Here is an 18,861-nt window from a genome sequence, read left to right as displayed (position 1 = left end):
TTTAAATTAAATTGTACACATATAATTTGTGCTTTCCTTTTTCTTACACAATTTCATTGACTCATCACCCAATAAAATTGGTACAGTGACAGAAAAACTCTGTGTGTGTGGTTCATACACAAAATTGAAGTGGTAACCAAGTGCTAGTACGACAAAGAAGATGAATTTTTAATTAAACTTTCACTTGGCTAGGAGCAGCCCTTCAGAGCAGCCCAACCCTAAAAGATCCAACTCTTAAATGAATCAGTTCCGTTTGTTTTCCCATCAGTTCATTCCTGCTAATATGCTGTCTCCTTCCTCGGTTCATTATTCATTGTCTCATTTTTGTCATTTCTGCAGTCACTGAAAAGCTCTACATCTATATCCACATCCACACCTTTTCTTCAAATAGTCTATACTTAGCCAGGGATAGTGGTGCCAGCCTGTGATCCAAGCACTCAGTAGGCTGAGACAGGAGGATCACTGTGAGTTCGAGGTCAACCTGGGCTACAAAGTGAAATTCAAGGCCAGCCTGTCTACCATAACAAGACTTTGTCTCAAAAAAGAAAAAAAAAGTCTATACTTACAATATTAAGATTCACCATGATCCAAGTTCAAAGCTTTCAAATCACTGTTGTTATTTTAAATGATCAAGTACTGGGGGTCTGTCTTGTATGCTTGTTTGGTTACGTCTTTAAAAATTAATTTCCTTTTGAAGATAACAAGAGGCATTATGGTAACCATTGTTGGTTTCCTATTATCTTGTTCTGAAGTCCAACATCACTTTCATTGCTTGTTTTGATTGGCTTTATTCCATTTCATTGTGTTTAGTTTTATTCTCTTTAAAGTAAAATTTTTGAAAAAATTAGTTTCCAATTATGCATACAAGCAGCCACAATTTAGAGCCCAGTGCAATAATGTCAGTTTTTTGGAATGTGTGGTTTTTTGTTTTTTGTTTGTTTGGTTGGTTGGTTTTTTCTTAGATTTAGCAGACGATTAATTTTGCTAAATATTCCTAAAACACTTTAAAATAGGTGTTGCTTGCAAAGTGCAAAGTTCAGCCTATATTTGTTATCAAGATCTTACTAACCTACTATCCAAACCCCTCACTGCCTAAGTTAAGTTTTGTTTACAGAATCAAGGCAGTTTTAGAGTCTGGTCTGGAGTTTCTCCTTTTGCATTTCAGACAGATTCTCTCCGAAGTGTGATTCTTTCCTTCAGACAGAGCAGATATTTCCCTGTTCTCCCTGATAATGGCTTGTCCCTTGAATTCTTTGCTTATCTGTCTCTGTTCGTGTTTACCCTCAAGTCAGTCTTCTGCTTCACTTTTGGAATTCAGCATGGCAGTTCTCTAATGGTGGGAAGGAGAGAAAGGACCACAGCCTGTGTGGGAACAAGAAAGTGGAAATGGAAGAGATAGAATTTCAATTTGGGAACTCTGAGAGGTCTGAATTGCAAGGATGGTTGCTGGGGGACTCTGCTCCCGTGATCGGTGGCTTTTCAGTGATCTCCACAGGGTAGCAGTAGACGTGTGCCAAAGACCAGATTCCAGTTTGCCTGGAGAAGGGGCTGCCACCAGCTAACAGAATTTAGGGACAGGGACAGAAAATTGCCTCAACCATTAAAGACAAAAAGAAACATCCGAATGTACTGAATATCTGCAGAGAGACGGCGAAGCAAAGAATCACAAGTCACCATGAAAATACACCCATTGCAAAGATATGCCAGGTGACAAAACAGAGCCAACTTCTCAGGTGGTGTCCAGATGGGCTAGTTCCTAAAGACTGATTTTCATGGGAAAAGAAAAGGGGCTCCGTGTTATCTACACGTCAGGGCCGGGTCTCGGTCTTGTTCCCTGCAGCACTGTGTACATTTTGGGCGCTGTTATCAGGAAGCAAGTGTTTTTTCCCTTTGCCTCTGGTTCCATGGATGACCCTGGCTATTGAGATCCACACCCCAGCTCTCTGTCTACCTGAGCAAGCAGCCCATAGGCCTGGCTCCATCTCTGTTAACACCCTGAGGGCCCCAGTGCACCTGCAGAGAAAACACAGAAAGGGAGATACAGCCTCACAGATGTTTCCCCATCAGCCTGGGCCCTGGAGATCATCTCAGAAAGATGAAAAGCATTTGGGCACCCAGACTGAGTCACCTGATGGGACGAAAGCTGGTCGGTATAAAGGCTTCTCCAATACACACTGCGGGAAAATTCTGTGTCCCCAAAAGGTATCACCAACGTCCACATCCCCACTCTCCTGTCTGTGTTTACTTGTACGTGGAAAGTTTTTCCAGCTTTACAGACAACTGGTCTACCTTGCTGGACCAACCTATTGCACTGCATCCTTGGATTCTTCATTAAGTCTGCTAGGCAGCATAAAAGGCTGCGTTGCTCTCCAGCCATCATCAAGGTCCTCTGACCTACTGGTGTGAGCTCCTACCACGCCACAGGCATCAGCCTCAGCTCCAGACACAAAGCAGTGATTGCCACAGGCAAGGTTCCCAGCAGGGGAGACAGAATCAGGCACTGGGAGCCCAAGAATACTTAAGTTACAAATTGTGAGGATGGCCTTGTTAATTTCCTTGGCAGGAGTTTAATTTCCTGGGAGCCCAAGTGTTACTTTCTTATATGCAACAGTCACAGAGAGAAAAGCCAGTACTGCCTCCTGAGTCTGGTTTTCCTTCTGCCTCCTCCGGCCCACCTTGCTCCACATCTCTGCCACACAATCAAGCTACCAGACAGGCTGACAGTCAGCCAGCCACACTTCCCGGTCCCCCCCCCCCCCCCGCAGCCGGGAGAGGAAGGAAGATGCACTCAGAGAAATTAAACACGATCCCAATCAGCTCTTTTCAAGCTTTTATCAGATCTGAAAACCACAGATTCAGTGACCAGCACAGATTCCAGAGAAGATGGAGACAAGGAGACCTGGGTGTGGAGCAGACCGCGTATCCACTTCCGGGTCATGAGAAGCACTTCCTGGTCCTAAGAACCTGTACTCTGTACCTCGGTCTCCCCATGTGCACAGATGTTTCTTGGGCTCCTCTGAGCATCCGATGAAATGGAATGCTGCAAGGAGCCATGCCCAGCATAACGTTGAGTCCTCAACCAGGCCCAAGATTTTCAAAAGTGCCCTCCCCATTGCAGCAAGAGTTCCAGGTACCTTATCTCTCACACTTGCTTGCTCCTGGGAATCCTGCTAACAATTTCCTGCCCCCATAGGGAAGGGGGAACTGGATGGCTAGATCAGGGGACCACATTTCAAGCATGCACCAGGCAACAGCAGCTTCCTTTCACACTTAATGCATCCTTGGGGAAAGCAAATATCCTCGCTTTTCTGAGTCCCTCCCAAACTGTCCACACACAAGACGCAGCCTTGGCCTTTCTGGTAACCTGGACTGGCCATTGATCTCAGACATCTGTTGTAATACTGCACAGTATTAAGTTCAGCAAATGCAAATATATCCTGGTTCTGTGGCCAGTGGTCCCAGGCCGGGCACACAAAGCTGGAATGACCCGGACCACCCCTGCTCTCCGAGATCCCACAGGATTCAGAGTCAGACACTCCTGTGTGTCCACTTGGATCCCAATCCACAGCCTCCCCACCTTCCCACGAGCCCTACACACTCACCTCTTCCCCAAGAAGAACAGCCAAAAAGATCTGTCAAGGGAGCCAAAAATAACAGGCAAAGCACCCCCCTGCAAAGCTGAGCTACAACCCCAGTATTTCTTTACTATCGTCATAAAACAATCACCCTTCCGAGTCACACCTATGCAGCCCTACAGGCCACCTCGAAACTTCTCCAGTGGGCTCAGGCTCAGGAGCAAGAAAAAGTCTACCTTGAAAGGAAAAACACGAATACCTAATTCTCCTCTCAGAAATCCAGATTTAACAGCCTCCTAAGCAAACCATCCTCTAAGGGCTCCTGGGCACATTCCCTCCCCAGGGCCTGTGATTTGGGGAATGCTGGGGAAGTCGGGAAGGATGAATGTGAGCACTGAATGAGGTTAAGCTCCACCAGACAGGGGCAGGACTCACACACAAAGATGTCACCGGGTCGATTCACACACACAGGAGCCAGCAACAGAGAGCTGGGATGCAGGGAATTCTCACACGGAGTGCTAAAGCTGTGACCTCAAAGAAGAGGTACCCTGGCCCAGTCGTGCCTCCACGGCCTGCCTAAGGAAGGAGCATTGCAAAGAACCTGGCTCAGCAAGGGAAGGGATTTAAAGCAAAGAATCCCTAGGGCGTCCCTTCCTGTCCTCAAAATCCCCAGAAATTCACTGTGAACTTCAGTTTCTTGGAACTGGTCTGGGGCAAAGGCAACACCCATGCACACACCTAGGTGTCCCCAGTCTCGTGCCATGTGACTTCAGAAGGTGCTGCGGCCACCGGAGGAGGAAAACCAGATTCTCACTTCACCTTCATCTTCCCTTTGAAGTCCAAAGATCAAAAGGTGCTTCTTGGTTCTTGATTTTGAAATCCACAGCATCCTCCACCCCATTTCCTTCCTTCTTCTCTGCAGGACATCGACTCTCCCCCAACCCCAACCCCCAGCACACACCACATTCTTCAGAGCACCCCACAGCAGGCGAGGATAAAATGGGACACACTTGCCTCAACAACCAAAACAATAAAAATGAAACAGCTTGGGAAAACAAAACAGCGGACACCCACATAGAAACTCTGCTTCTGAAAAATCCCAGGCACACACTCAGTCTGGTAACCTTGAGGGACTTCAACAGAACAATTCTTGGCAGCAGTTGGGGGTCCAGGAGGTCCCGGATAGGGCAGATAGGATGGCAGCGGGCAGGATCAACTGGCTGCTGCCTGGACCCCCTGAGAAGACAGCTGTCACCGCCAAAGGAGGCTGCAGGATGCGGGGTAGGTAGGCCCTTCCTCACACCCCACCTGGTAGGTTAGAGGTAGAAGCTAAGGTTGGAGGAGTGGATGACATCTGCCACTTCTGATGCTGGGATGTCTGGACCAAGCGTCTGGATCTCTCTGAACTGCTCATAAAAATAGAGGCTCAGGAGGCCATCTGCTCTGCGGAGTTCCTGCAGCTGCAGAGGAAGGGGTTCTGTAGGTAAAGTAAGAGTGTTTTTCAGTACTGGGGTTGAACCCAGGGTCTGCACTGAGCTACAACCCCAGCATTTTTTTTCCTTGTTAAACAAGATCTTGCTAAATTGCTCAGGCTGGGCTTAAATTTGTGATCCTCCTGCCTCAGCCTCCCAGAGAGCTGAGGTTACAGGAATGCACCACCACACCCAGCTTACATCTACAATTTAAGAGAACAGAAACTGGCATTGCCAGAGCTTTCCTTTGAGCCAGGTAACATGCCAGATGCTCACAAACTCATCACTGATCATCACTCTGAATCCTCACACCATCTGCCAACCAGGCAACTTGGCTGAGCTCTCTGACCCCTCCATAGCCACACATATAGATTCCAGTGAGTTACAATCAAATGTGCAGGGCCTGCATCTATAACAAATGCAAGGCAAAAAGCATCAGCAATGGACACAGTCATCCTGCCCACCAGCTTTCTTAAATTCTGTGCACAAAGTAACTAGGTGATAAAACTGTGTTGCTTAAAATCACCAGTCCTGAAATTCTCCACCTCAGGACCTTTGCACATACTGTCCAATGCACCTAGACTTTATTCTGACCCCCAGTTTTCTCCCGCAGCAGCTTTCTCAGCACACTTCTGGTCTCTGCTGCCGTACCAGCCTGCAGGGGCTCCCCAACACCCCATCAGAAAAGGGAACACTCGTTTCCCATCTCATCTTGTCACATGACTTTGTTCCTCCCCGGAATAATCCTGTCCCTCAGTTTGTGCTTCCTGAGTGCCATGTCCACCAGGGTAAAATGCAGCAGTCTTGAAGTTTCTAATACCCTCTGGGCCCCAGGGCTCAACACAAACCTAGATCTTCACAAATGTGATCTAGCTGAGCTCAGTATAAAAAGCCTGGGTTCAATCCCCCAGCACCACGGAAGGACAGAAGGACAGAAGGAAGGAAAGGGCAAAATAACCCTCCGGAAGCTGAAGCAGGAGGATCTCCACAAGTTCAGGGCCATCCTGAACTACACAGTGAATTCAACACCAGCCTGAACGACAGACTGAGAGCCTCACAAAAATGAAATAAAACTACCCCAGATCCAAGCGCCTTAAAAGGTTTTTACTGTTTACTTCAAGACAGAGTGGCCGCACACAGTTGTGTGAGCCCCTGGCAGCCCCCAGCAGCCCTTGCAAGCCACACGTTTATTTAAAGCCCCTGCTCTCACAGGCACACAAACACTGAGCTCAACTCCAAAAAAAGTCCTGCGTCCCACCCGCTGTGGACCCACGGGAGGGTAAAAATAACCTGCAAAGGGCCGGCTCAAGCACAGAGGGTGCTGCCCTCTCTTTGAACACTGCTTCATCCACCTGCTTATGCTCCCCAGAGTAAAGTCTGGGCTTTGCTCGGTGTTCAAGTTCCACATGAGCACTGATTTACATTTTTACTTTTTTAAAATGCAGCATTTGCCCTAAAGATGTAGCTCAGTGACAGAGCACATGCTCGGTATATGTGAGGCCCATCCCTAGCACTGCCAGAAAAACAAAAAATCACAACTAAGGCATTCATGTGATACTGAATTTGGAAATGTGTCTTAGTTACATTCTTCTTGCTGGGTCAAAATATTCAGCACCCACGAGTTAAAGGAGGAAAGATTTATTTCAGCTCACAGTCTGTAGAGGTTTCAGCACGTTGGCTCCAAGGCAGGGCAGCAGAGCAGAGGGAAATCACAGAGCAGAAACAGTCCATGGCAGGGCAGGCAGGCAGACAGTGGCGGCAACCATCTTTCCCCTTTTCCCATCCATACTGCAGCCTTTGGGGCAGTGCCACCTACACCAAGCTGGTCTTCTCATTATCCACAGCCACAACTATAACAAACCAATCAGTGAACTACTCCTGTACCACCCATCATTAATCCCAGTAGCACACCCCTGGGTTGCAGCCAGCTCTGAAAAAGCCTCACCTAGGAGCACACAGATACAGGAGACATCTAGGTACAAGCCATAACCAGGTCCCTCCTTAAGTATTGTGAGAGCTTGGTCCAACTTTTTTTTTTTTTTTTTAATCTTGAGACAGAACCTCGCTAAAGCAGTTCAGGCTGGCTCTGAACTCATTTTGAAACCTAGGTTGGCCTTGATTTTGCAGCAATCCTCCTGCCTCAGCCTCCTAAGTGTTGTGATTCTAAGCGTGTACCGCCACACCTGGCTTGGTCCAACTGTTCTTGACTCAATCAGGTAGTTCTAGAACAGCTGTCCCTGTGGAATAAGTTTAGTGGCTTACTGAGCAACAAGCTAACTTTGGTTTTCAGGAGATGATTCAGTTCTCAGCTGCCCTTCCCTGGTAAGGATTTCATGCCTTTCCCGGGCTTCCCTGAAGGAGCCGGGCCTTGCCCTGGGCTTGTGTTTCTGTGAGCATTTTTAATCACCTGGGGCTTTGGGACCAGGTAAGTTCCAGATTTTATTATAAGTAACAAATTAAATTGACTAACAACAAAAGCCAAGTGCCCGATCTGTGGACCTCTGATGAATCAAAACAAGCAGAGCTGCCACAGGGCTAGGGCAAGGAGAAAAGTAGGTGCCGCCTCTCCCACGGGCAGAGAGCTACAGCGCCACCGCCTCAGTGCAGGAAGCAGTCTCTTGGAGAGAGATTTGGTTTGTCCAGGGCAACACAGGGGCAAGAGCCATAGCCCTGCTTCCTCCATGCTGACGCCACATCTGGGAACCAGGCACGGTGGTGCAGGCTGCAGACTCACTCACATGAAGCTGCCAGATGGGTCCAGTCTTATTCCAGCAGCACTGGGTGTCAGAAAACATGGGCACCTCAGCTTCAGGGCTGTGGACACCCAGAGCCGCATCGAGGGCTGGGAACTGCCCTGGCCTCAACAGGGTGTCTTGCAGCATCCACCAAATCCCAGCAGACCCTGCCTGGGTGACAACTGGACACTTCCCCAGCCCTCTCTGGAGCTATGCTTGGGTGAGAACCATCGCCTTGAGGGAGACCCTGGGCAAAGACAGGAATCATCACAGTGGATGGTGTAGAAGTGGCAGAGTTCATCCACCTGTCTGTCACGCTGTCCCTTATTATGGGCTTTGGGGTGCAGGGCTGCACACCTTGGGCTTCCCTGTGGACACAGAGCAGCTTGTAGTCAGCCCTGATTCTCAAGCTCTAAAATCCTTGCTCAGCTCCCACATGGTGGACGTACACAGCACGCACATGCACAAGCCGACACGCACACACTATGATCCAGGCACCTTCACAGTGAAGTTTGCCCGTGATGGACTCTGACCTCGGGGTGCCTAGCAGATGGCAGAGTCACAGAGACATTTCCACTTGTTTCTCTACATTCTCCTCCAGCTCTGGCATTGATGCCTTCGTTCTTACAGCATAAAAGGGACCCAGGTCAGCCACAGGGTCCCCTTCCAGCTCGGTTTAAAATGAGAACCTTTCAGCGACCACCAGGCCTGCATCACAAGATCCCACCTTGCAGGAAGCAGGCAAAGAATCACTGCTAAATATCCATTTTGCTTCTCCTACTAAGGGGCGCACAGAATAAGTTCTCTTTCTCAGGATGGTCCTCAGTCAAGACCAGGAGTGTCTCCAGAGGGACAATTTGAGCAGAAGTCACAGGCGGTGGTCAGCACACAATGAACACAGAGCACAGCCAAATGACCCCCAACGAACAGCAGCACTAGAAACAGTCAGATCCACCAGGCTGACTCCAGATGCGAACAGCTGAACAGCAGGCCAACGAAGCCGAAGAGAAGAGATGCCCTGCTTGGCATTTCTGGAGAACTCCTCTGCCATCTCTGCCCCTGCTCCCCGGGCAGAGATGGGACAGGTTGGGTGGACAGGTCGCCCCGGGGACACACAGGCAGCAGCAGGAGGGGCAGCGAAGATTCCTACTCTGCTTCCAAGCGATGGAAAATTCTCCTGCTACCACGGTCTGGACATTTGCATGCAGGTCATCCCTGTGACCCTGGGATTTAAGCCTCAAAGGGCGTCATCAGTGGGGAAACAGATCCACACACACATCCATCTGAACTGGAAAATATTGTTCAGCCCCAGAAGAAGCAAAAGAAGTCAAGATACAGCTGCAGTAGAGAGCACCTTGAGGATTGATGCTTGGTGACATCAACCACACATCAAAAGACATGCACTGCAGGACTGCAGACCCGGGGTCCCCAGGGCCATCAGACCCCCAGAGGCAGGAAGCAGATGGTGGGTGCCAGGGGCAGGGGAGTCCTGTTTCGTGGGGACAGAGGTGCTGTGGGGAGATGAGACAGCTCTTCAGGTGGGCACTGGGGATAGCTGCCCACTGGTGGGAATAGACCAACTGGCACTGAATGACTGAGTCCCTTAACGTGGCTAAAATGGCTTTCATATTAGGTAGACTTCATCACCATCACCATCACCATCACCATCACCATCACCATCACCATCACCATCACCATCACCATCACCAAAGGGAAATCACGAATCCCATTGACCAGGCATGGTAAGAAGGGAGCTGCATCCTGCTAAGCAAATCTGCAGTTCCTATCGTTGTCTTGATTTTGTAAGGGAGGAATGAGAAGGCTCGGCTCGTGGCTCTAGGTCACACATCAAGGACATGGTGGGTGGAGCTAATGTACAGCCAGGATTCGGGCTCCTGTGTCTTTAAAGTTGAATCTCCTCCCTAGAGAGTGTTTAAACTCATTTCCTAATTCTTAGCTTCTGTCTCCCAGGGACTTCCTGCAGCTCCTTTGTGTGTCTCTGGCAGCTATGTTTTTGCCCCCCCCCCCCGGGGGGCAGCGCGGAAGTGTGGAGAGGATCACAGGACATACTCCTTCCCCCAGACCACCCTGCAGAGACATGGTCCAACATGGTCCAGCTGGCCTTGGGCTGGGTCCTTGAAGAACACAGTGAGGCCTTCAGGGGTCCACAGCTCAACAGGGATAAAGAGGAATGGATTCCAAGTTTCAGAACCAAAAGCTCAGGGCTGGGGATTTAGCTCAGGGGCACAGTGCCTGCCTGGCAAGTGCAAGGTCCTGAGTTCGATTCCCAGTAACAAAAGTGAAAGCTCAGACTGCACCTGAGCAGATACAAATTCAACAACAAACATTACCCTGAGGCTGGAACCCCGGGCCTTGAGTGTGCTGAGTAAGTGCCCACCAAGGAACCACACCCCAACCTTGCATGTGTATTGCTAGTATGGTTTGAGGGGCTGCCCTGCAAAGAGAGGGGGTGGTGGATAAAGAAAATATCCTGTGTTCATAAGCAGGAGGGCACACCTCTGCCAGGAAGCGTAAACCTGAATCATTTATGGGAACACAGATGCATCTCTCTGAGACCATACAATTAAGTGAAATAAATCAGACACTCATGCTTAAATACTGCATGATTTCTCTTACAAAAGAGACCCAAGGTATAAACAAAGAGCAGAATAAAAGGTCGATGATAGAAAACAGGGAGAAAGACCTTTTGCAAAAGGGAAGAGGACAAGAAATGGAGGGAAGGGAAGGAAAGGGGATTAAAAATAAAAAGAACGAAAAGGTGTGATGCACAGGCACCGGCCCCACGAGGAAAGTGACCATTACATACTGTGAACACGGATTGATCAAAAATGAAAATGAAGAAGACGCAAAAGCTACTCGGTGGTCCATGGACACTTCCACTTCCTAAAACCCAGATCCAGCTGGTGAGGAATCCTGTGAATGGATTCCCTGAGAAATGCCTTGGAGAAAGGCCCCAGGACAGCTTCTTCATCGGACAGACGAAGGGAAGTTTCATGTCGTGTGAGAGGCAAAGCAGGTGTCAGAGGAAAGGCTTTCCCCAGAGAGAGAGGCAGTGACCTCCTGGCTCCCTGGGAAGCGGGAGGGTGACAACCTGTTGCTTTCTGATGCTTTTTCTGGGGACTCCCGGCTGGCACCAACAAACTCAGCTCTTGTTTCCCCCCTGGGCCCTCCCCCTCCCTAAACATGGGCTGAATAAATAAACCAAAGGATCCCAGGCCACTGAAACCTCAAGACTCCTGCTGACCGCCTGACAGGAGGGAACCAGTTGTCAGCCCTGCAGTGAGAAGTGAAAAGCCTTCACAAGGTCATGGTCAGGGGCGAAGTCCCTCTAACCTGGGCCAAGGTCAGGCTTCTCTACTCCTGTTTACTCACAGAGCGGAACACCTGGCCAGCTGGCTGTCCACACGCAAGATGTCAGTCTGTGCTTTCAGGTCCTGAAACACACACTATCTACAACCTATCAAAGAGCAGGAACCTTGTTAGCACTAAAGAAAATGGATTATCGATCCCACTTAATGACATGCTAAGAACCACACCCAGGGACACTTACCACTGACCTACACCTTCAGCCCTGTGGCCCGAGGCGGACTACAATTTGCAATAGATCCTCCTCCCTCAACCTCCCTCAGTGCTAGTGTTACAGGCATGCGCCATCGCACCTGGCTGTATTTTGTTTTGTGTTTTGTTTTGTTTGTTTCATGAGCCAGGGTCTTGATGCATTGCCCACATTGGTCTTTAAATTCCTGGTCTCAAACTGATCCTGCCTCAGCCTTCTGCAGAGCTGGGATGACTGATGTAAACACTAGGCTGGACTGCCTCTGTTTTTAGAGAAAAGAATACCGAGATGCCAAATCAACATCCAAGGTTGCACAGCAGGGAAATGGTACAGCCAGGATTCAAACTGGAGAGCGTGAGCTCCAAAGGCACATGATCATTGGTCAGCTCAGGCACCCTGGGCCACGTCCAGATTGCCACATGCATCCAGAGAGGACATCAGGACAGGTCACAGCGCCTCGTTTTTATTGCCTTGTGTCACTGTCTATATCTGGTACATAGAGTCATTACCAAAAAAGCCCCGTGACCTCCCAGGGCCTGGGTCCCCGCAAAGCAGGCACCTGTGCCCATGGCCACGGGCGACCCGGCTACCCCGAGCACAGAGTACAGCTCAGAGAAGCAGCAGGTCTGCTAGAGACTCGGGGACCTGCCACTCCCCCTTTCTCATGTGGATTCAAACCTCAAGGCCCTGCCCTATTGGGAGACCCTGGTGTCCACTGAAACGGGCTCCTCAGCCCTGCCCAGCCATCAGGCCGCAGCCCCTGCCTTTTTCTTTTCTTTCTTGTTTTTGAGATAGGATCTTGCCAAGTTGCCTAAAGACAGATTTAAACTTGTGATCCTCCTGCCTCGGCCTCTCACAGAGTTGTGAGGAGTGCAGGCAGGCATGTAGCAGCATGGCCAGCTGTCATAGTGTTTTCCATGGCTTTGCGTGGTTTCAGAAATCATGATAAGAAAAAGGTCTGTACATACACAGTTGTTCTGTTTTGATTCTGGTTTAGTTCCTTAGGGGCCTCAGGCACCCTAGGCAAGTGTTCTGTCACTGCACCAATCCTGTCTCCATTTCTTTTTTCCTCCCGCTAATTTTGAGACAAAGACACACTAAATTGCCTAGTCTGGCCTTGAATCTGAATCCTCCTGCCTCAGCCTGCTGAGGGATTACAGGTGTGCACACCCATGCCTGGCTGAACACAAATTTATTTCTGCATATTTCTGATCGACAGCCTTTCCAACCCAGACATAAGGAGGGGCTCACTGCAACCAAGATACCCTGATATTGCCGCCAGCACATCGTCTGGGGGCCCAGCCTCCCCCAGGCCTGTACAAACAGCTGCTGACCGCCACTGTCCTCCTGGGGCTGAGACGGAAGGGGCTACAAAGGAGAGAGGGGCACGGAGGCAGAGCAAACCCCAAGGACAGGCCAGGACCAAAGGGACATCCCTGGGAGGACATTTCGGGGTGCAGCCCCTGCTATCAAAGGCCTGCACACACTACCATAGGCAAGGAAGAACTGTGGGTCCCGCAGAGTCCCCAGGGATGCCCCGGTGATGCCCAGAGATGGCTCCTTATCCCCAAGCCCTGATTTGGCTGGAAAAAGATGGGAGATGGATGGGCCCTGAGCTCTATTCTAGTTCCTGACCATGCATTCCTCCCCACACCCCTAGGCTCGACTGTTCCCACCATTCTGTAGATGAGAAAAACAGGCACAGAGAGGCCAAATAGGCTATGCCCGGTCACACAGCCAGGGAGGGCCGGGCCCCTACAAGACACCCACGGTCACCGTAGGGAAAATGCTGCCGTCCCTTCCCAGGCACCTTCCCTAGATCAGCTCATGGGCACTCCTGTCCCCAGCCACCACCCTGCATTTTAACCGTCCTAAGCTTCTCCAGGAAATAGCGTCACTGAGCAGGTGTGTAAGGGACAGATTCCAGACACCTGTCTGTGACAGGCTGCTGTGCCCCCACTTCCCAGCCCAGCAGGACCCCACCACTAAATAATGGGATGGCCTCAGGCGACCCAGTCCCAGGGCGGGAGGATGTGGTTTCAGGCAGCAGCACCGCTGCCCCCAGCCATCCCCTCCACACACACAGCCAACAACCTGGCTCTTCATTTCCATTTTGCTGCTACACACCGTGCAGGATACCAGGCCGCAGGGGACAAGCTCCCAGGTCAAAGTGGACGCAGCTTGTGGCCATAACGTTAAGGGAAATAAACCAGACACACGTTCAGAGATCACAAGGTTTCCCTTCCAAAAAGAAAGAGCAAAACAAAGACTGATACCAGCAAACAGGGAGACGGCACCTTTTTTTTTTTTTTTTTTTTTTTTTCTTTTTCACTTTATTTTTTTCCTTAATCTGTACTGGGGATGAACTCACGACTATGCGCTTGCAAGGCAGGCGCTTATACCGCCGAGCTAAATCCCCAGCCCAGAAATGGCTCTTTTGCAAGTGGAAAAAGAAAAAGAGATGGAGGCAAGGGGACCAGAAGGACCTGGGACGCGCTGCGTCGGCCCCGACCCCTCAAGGAGCCTGAGCAGCAGTGCACGGCAAACACGGACTCAAGCAAGCAAAAATATTGGAGAAGACGAAAGCAAAAAGGATTCGGCGAATTTTCCGTGCACAGGGAGATCTTTGTAAGAGATAAAGTGCGAAGAAATGAGGAAAAGTGAGGTCTTTTAGCCAAAAAAAAAAAAAAAAAAAATGTGCAAGGGCAGGAAAGAACAAGAACAGCCAGACCTCCACCAGGGGAGTAACCTCTGGGGTGCTAGAAGAGAGGTGGGGCCGATGAGGGTTGGTGTTGGGGTGCTGCTGATTGGCCTTCGTGGCAGCCCCCGCCCACACACACACAAGGGTCCGCCGGCCATGCCAAGGCAGCTCTCCCTGGAGTCCTTAGGACTCGGGGCAGGAAGAAAAAGGCTAAATGGGCCTGTTTGAAGTGACAGGTTCTCCAGTGGTTTCAGTTTAAAATACTCAATACTGTTAGGGTTCAGACTCAGGGGACCTGGAGCCTCCTGCGCTCATCCCTGGGGCTTTGGGAGGTGCTGGTGGGGCTCAGAGCTGGCCCTCAGCTCGGAGGCGGGGCCTCCTGGGGAGAGGCGGGGCCATCTCAGAGGAGGTTGGGCTTTCTCAGAGCAGGCGGGGCTTTTCAGAGGAGGCGGGGCCTTCTCAGAAGAGGCGGGGCTATCTCTGGGAAGGCGGGGCCTTCTTGGAGACGCACCATCTCACAGGCAGGGCTTTCTCACAGAGGCGGGGCTTTCCCTGAGAGGCGGGGCCAGGGGCGTGGCCTTGAAGGGTTTCCCTCTTTCTCTGGCCCTTGCCCCTCTCTCTGCTTCCAGTCCCCATGCTGTGAGCAGCGGCACTCCGCCAGAGCCTGCCACCATGCTTCCTGCCTTGGAGCCAGCCAACCATACACCAGATCCTCTAAAAACGCCGGGTCAAAATAAATCTCTCCTTTAAACTGTGGGTATTGGGTGTCTGTCCCAGCAGCAGAAAAAGTGGCTCAGGCAATCGCTCAGAGCGTTTGAGATGGCCCAGGCTTAACTCCTTCACATCCCATCCCACACACACTCCACCGTGCTAGGGCAGGGTCCTCAGAGCTGGGCAGTGCTGGACCTCGGGCTCCCTTGGTAACATCTGGAGGTATTTTTGGGAATGCCGCACACTTGTCCGGGCACCAGAAGTCCTTCTCCCAGGATCACCACATCTCTAACTCGGTTAACGTCTCTAACTTTCCCCCAACAAAGTGAGAGAGAATATCTTACCCTTCAAACAGCTGGCTTGAATGGTAAGCTATATATATATATATTCCTACACACCACACAATTCTGTCTCTGTACAAAAAAACAGCCACCTTGAACAAGTTTCCAGATTGCAAAAACTCTGATACAAAAAAGCCTTTAAGCTGCTACCACACACACACACACACACACACACACACACACACACACTCGCACACCCTCCGCCCCATTCTGAAAATCTTGAGCAACATCCACTCAGAGTCTGAAAATATGTGCCAGAGGAGACTTATTACACTAATTTCCTTTAGTAAACAGCTCAAATCTTACCTTGGAAACCAGTGAGACAGGGAATGCCAGCCACAGGGCCGCCTGGAATCCTCCCCTCTCAACGCTAAGCCTTGGCTGTCCTATGACTTCCGTCCCGAGGTGATCAACATGGAAGTTTCTGGAACAGTTTCGCTCCAGCATATACACGTTTTTCTGTATTTCTCACAGGCTTGGTATGGATAATTAATTCACTGTTTGCTGTTGGGTAATCCGTCTGGGAACTGAACCCAGTGCTTCCACACTGAGCTACATCCTCTGTCTTCTTGTATTTTTTTACTTTGACACAGTATCTCACTAACGTGCAAAGTGGCTCAAGCTGGGCTTGAACTTGCAATCCTCCTGCCTCAGCCTCCCAGAATGCTGGGATGACAGGTGTGCGCCACTGGCATTCACTGACATTCTTGCCTGAAAACCACTGGCATCTTCAGCATTATGTTAGAGTTCTGCACTGACTCTGGCAGCTGAGAAAACTCCCCTTTCACCAAGAGGACAGCAGATATTGCACGCAGCCTCACAAGTTACAAAATAATTTCTCCATGGAGCCTGGCAGGGTTCTGGATGGAGAAAGCAAGCCGAGGTGAAGAAACCCATAGCAGCAGGATAAATTGTTTTGTTTTTGTTTTGCTGAAAATCAACACGCACCACCGATGATTAACACTGTACCCTGAAGAGTGTTTTCGTGTTTCCACCAGTCTGAGACTGTTACATTCACTTCAGCACCGGAAATCTCAACACAGAAACGCCAACAGAGAAACTGCCAGATACTTCGGACCAGACTATCCCAAGCGCCGACCTTCCTGGGGAACACAGGACACGGCCCAAGGGTCCCTGAGAGTCCCAATACAGGGGCCCCTTTCCTCTGAGAACTACTGGGTGGAGAGGTTAGAAATCTGCATGCACTTCATGGGGATATGGTGGCCGGTGGATGCCTAAGCCCAGGTTTTCAAGTCCTCCCACTCCCACATAAAAAGCCAACCCTGAATGAACATTAAGATTTGGCAGGTGACAGTCAACTTTCCACTCTACTTTTCAACTGGGGTAAGGTTTAAAGTCCATTTTAACAGCTCACAGCTCAACAAAATGAGTTCTCTGTCTTTCTTGATGGACAAATGTCATCTGTATCTTTTGACTTTATGAAATGGTCAGGAGTTCACGATCACACCCCATTTACTAAGTGAGGCTAAAAACAGGAATATCGAGACTATTAACAATTATACCATCAGGCTCAGCAGCAAAGCAATGCCAGCTTTCCACTCAGAGCAGACGCGTACCATGCTGGCACGCTCAGCTCTGCCACTCACCATCACTCTCCAACTTTCTGCTGGCACAAAAACAGCAACAACCAGCATTGTTATTGGCAAGGGGCAGTAAAGCACCCTTACCCACAAATGCTACCATGAGCCAGCCTGAACATGGAAAGGAACCAACTCCGTAGGGTTTGGAACTAGTATCTAATAAGGTATCAGTGATGAGACTAAAACCTTGTCCATTATTTCAAAAAAATAACCATTTTTAATGCTTTTTTACTAAAATCATGTGCGTTAGCTGTATGGATGAGTGGGTGGGTGAAGAACTGATAAGTAAATGAATGGGTAGGTAGACGATGGATAACGGGCAAGTGGTGAATGGATGAATGGGTGACGGGTGTGTGGATGGATTGGTGGGTGGGTGGGTAGACGGGGGGATAGGTGGATGGGTGAATGGTTGAACTGATGGTTGAGTGGATGGATAGGTGGGAATAAAGGTGAACATATGGGGGACAGCAGGGACAGAAGAGAGAGAGGGATGGACAGACAGGACAGTGCAGCACAGAGGAACAGAGGGAGAATGGAGTAATACCATGCCAGCCAACCTAAGAACAATGCACACAAGAAATGGACAGATTATGGCTGCAGAAAAACCACGACAGGACTAGGAATAGGAACATAACACATGAGAAAGTAGGAAATCCATGACTTGTAAAATGGTTCAGATGAAGAGTTTCAAGATGTTCCTTCTCTGAACTGCAATTTATAGACCTAACTCCCCATTAAAAAACCCTGAAAGGGCCCCTATGTCTGTTTTGTTTTGTTTGCCTTTCTCTCTTGGGAGTTGGCTACCTTTCCAAATTTTTGTAAAAGTAAACAAAACTAGAGTGGCTTTGGAAAAAATAGGAAGAAACGATTGTTCCAGAATATACTATAATCATTTCACTATTACTTATGACAGAAAAACCTAAAGATATCTAAAGGTTGATGGCTCAGAATAAGTGATGCTAAAGGCAGACCTCCACTCAATACAAAGCACAATGGCGGGAATGCAATCTGAGGGCCTAAGGTGACCATTCCACCAGGCTGTCCAGTGGAGCCTGTCACATCCCCACCTCTCAGAAAATCTGTGATAAACTCCATTCAGAATGAAGAACCTAAAACTATTAACAGCAACCATAAAAACACAGATAGGTGTTTCCTGCACATGGGACGGGAAAGAACTTTCTAGAAAAGAAGCAATGGTGAACTCACACATCGGATGGCAGACAGGAACCTAGGTCAGAATCCTGGAGTTCTATGAGCTAAGACTCTTAATTCCAGATCCTGATCATGTAAACTGCAGTGTCCATTTGCAAAGGCAAATGTCACTAAGGTCCATAGAATAGGTGGCTACAGCAGAAATAGAATCTCACACAGCCCTGAGACTAAACGTATGAGACCAAGATGGCGGCAGGCTTGGTTCCTCCAGAGGGATGTGAGGAAGAAGCTGCCCTATGTCTTTCTCTCTCTGGCTTGAAGACTGCTATCTTCTTTCACTCTGTCCTCTTCATCTCATCCTGGCGTGTCTCCAGGCCAAAAAACCCCAGTCACCCTGGATGACAGCCCCTCTTCATTTTACCTTGATTATCTGTGCAAAGACCCTATCTGCAAATACAGCCACATGCTGAGGTCCCAGAAGTTAGACTTCAAAGTATATTTTTAGGGGGGCACGTAATCCAACCCATGACACAGCCTAAGCACCAGGGCCACAGTAGAAGGGGGTCTGGGATGACACAGAGGCCTCCAACCACAGCAAGTCTATCAATGGCTGAATGCCTCCTCTTGCCATCTGAGAGCCTCTGCCCCAAGGCAGGCAGACGTGCAAGTGCCTCCTTGTTTAACCCCAGGGACCCACTTTCCCGTGCTTCCCCCTACCCCACTGAGCATCACCACCTCCTGCCACATCGCAGCCACCAAAACAACGTCATAGACACAGGGTGAAGGAGTCACTCAGTATTCCCAGTGGGGAATACTGAGGCTGTCTGGCCTGCCGAGGCCATCTCACCAGCCTGGAACGAAATCCCAACTCACTCTCACAGCCAACAGCTCATCTTCTTCCTTGCTTGCTTTTCAAACTTACTTTCTAAATTGTGGTAAAATATCCCAGACAGGGAATTCTCCACCTTTGCCACGCTGAAATGCACAATTCCGCAC

At 49.6% G+C, this 18,861-nt stretch overlaps 1 protein-coding gene across 3 annotated transcripts in view; it reads right to left on the bottom strand.

Moving 5' to 3' along the window:
- Insr (insulin receptor) overlaps positions 1 to 18,861 on the bottom strand; it is a 126,987-nt gene that overhangs the window by 58,273 nt on the left and 49,853 nt on the right. The window lies entirely within an intron of this gene.

The sequence above is a fragment of the Cavia porcellus genome, unplaced genomic scaffold (genome assembly GCF_034190915.1).
Source record: "Cavia porcellus strain 051 isolate PalLab524CR breed Dunkin Hartley unplaced genomic scaffold, mCavPor4.1 scaffold_17, whole genome shotgun sequence".
Taxonomy (NCBI): Eukaryota; Metazoa; Chordata; class Mammalia; order Rodentia; family Caviidae; genus Cavia; species Cavia porcellus.
Note: the sequence above shows the minus strand (reverse complement) of the source record. Positions and strands in the feature narration are given on the sequence as shown.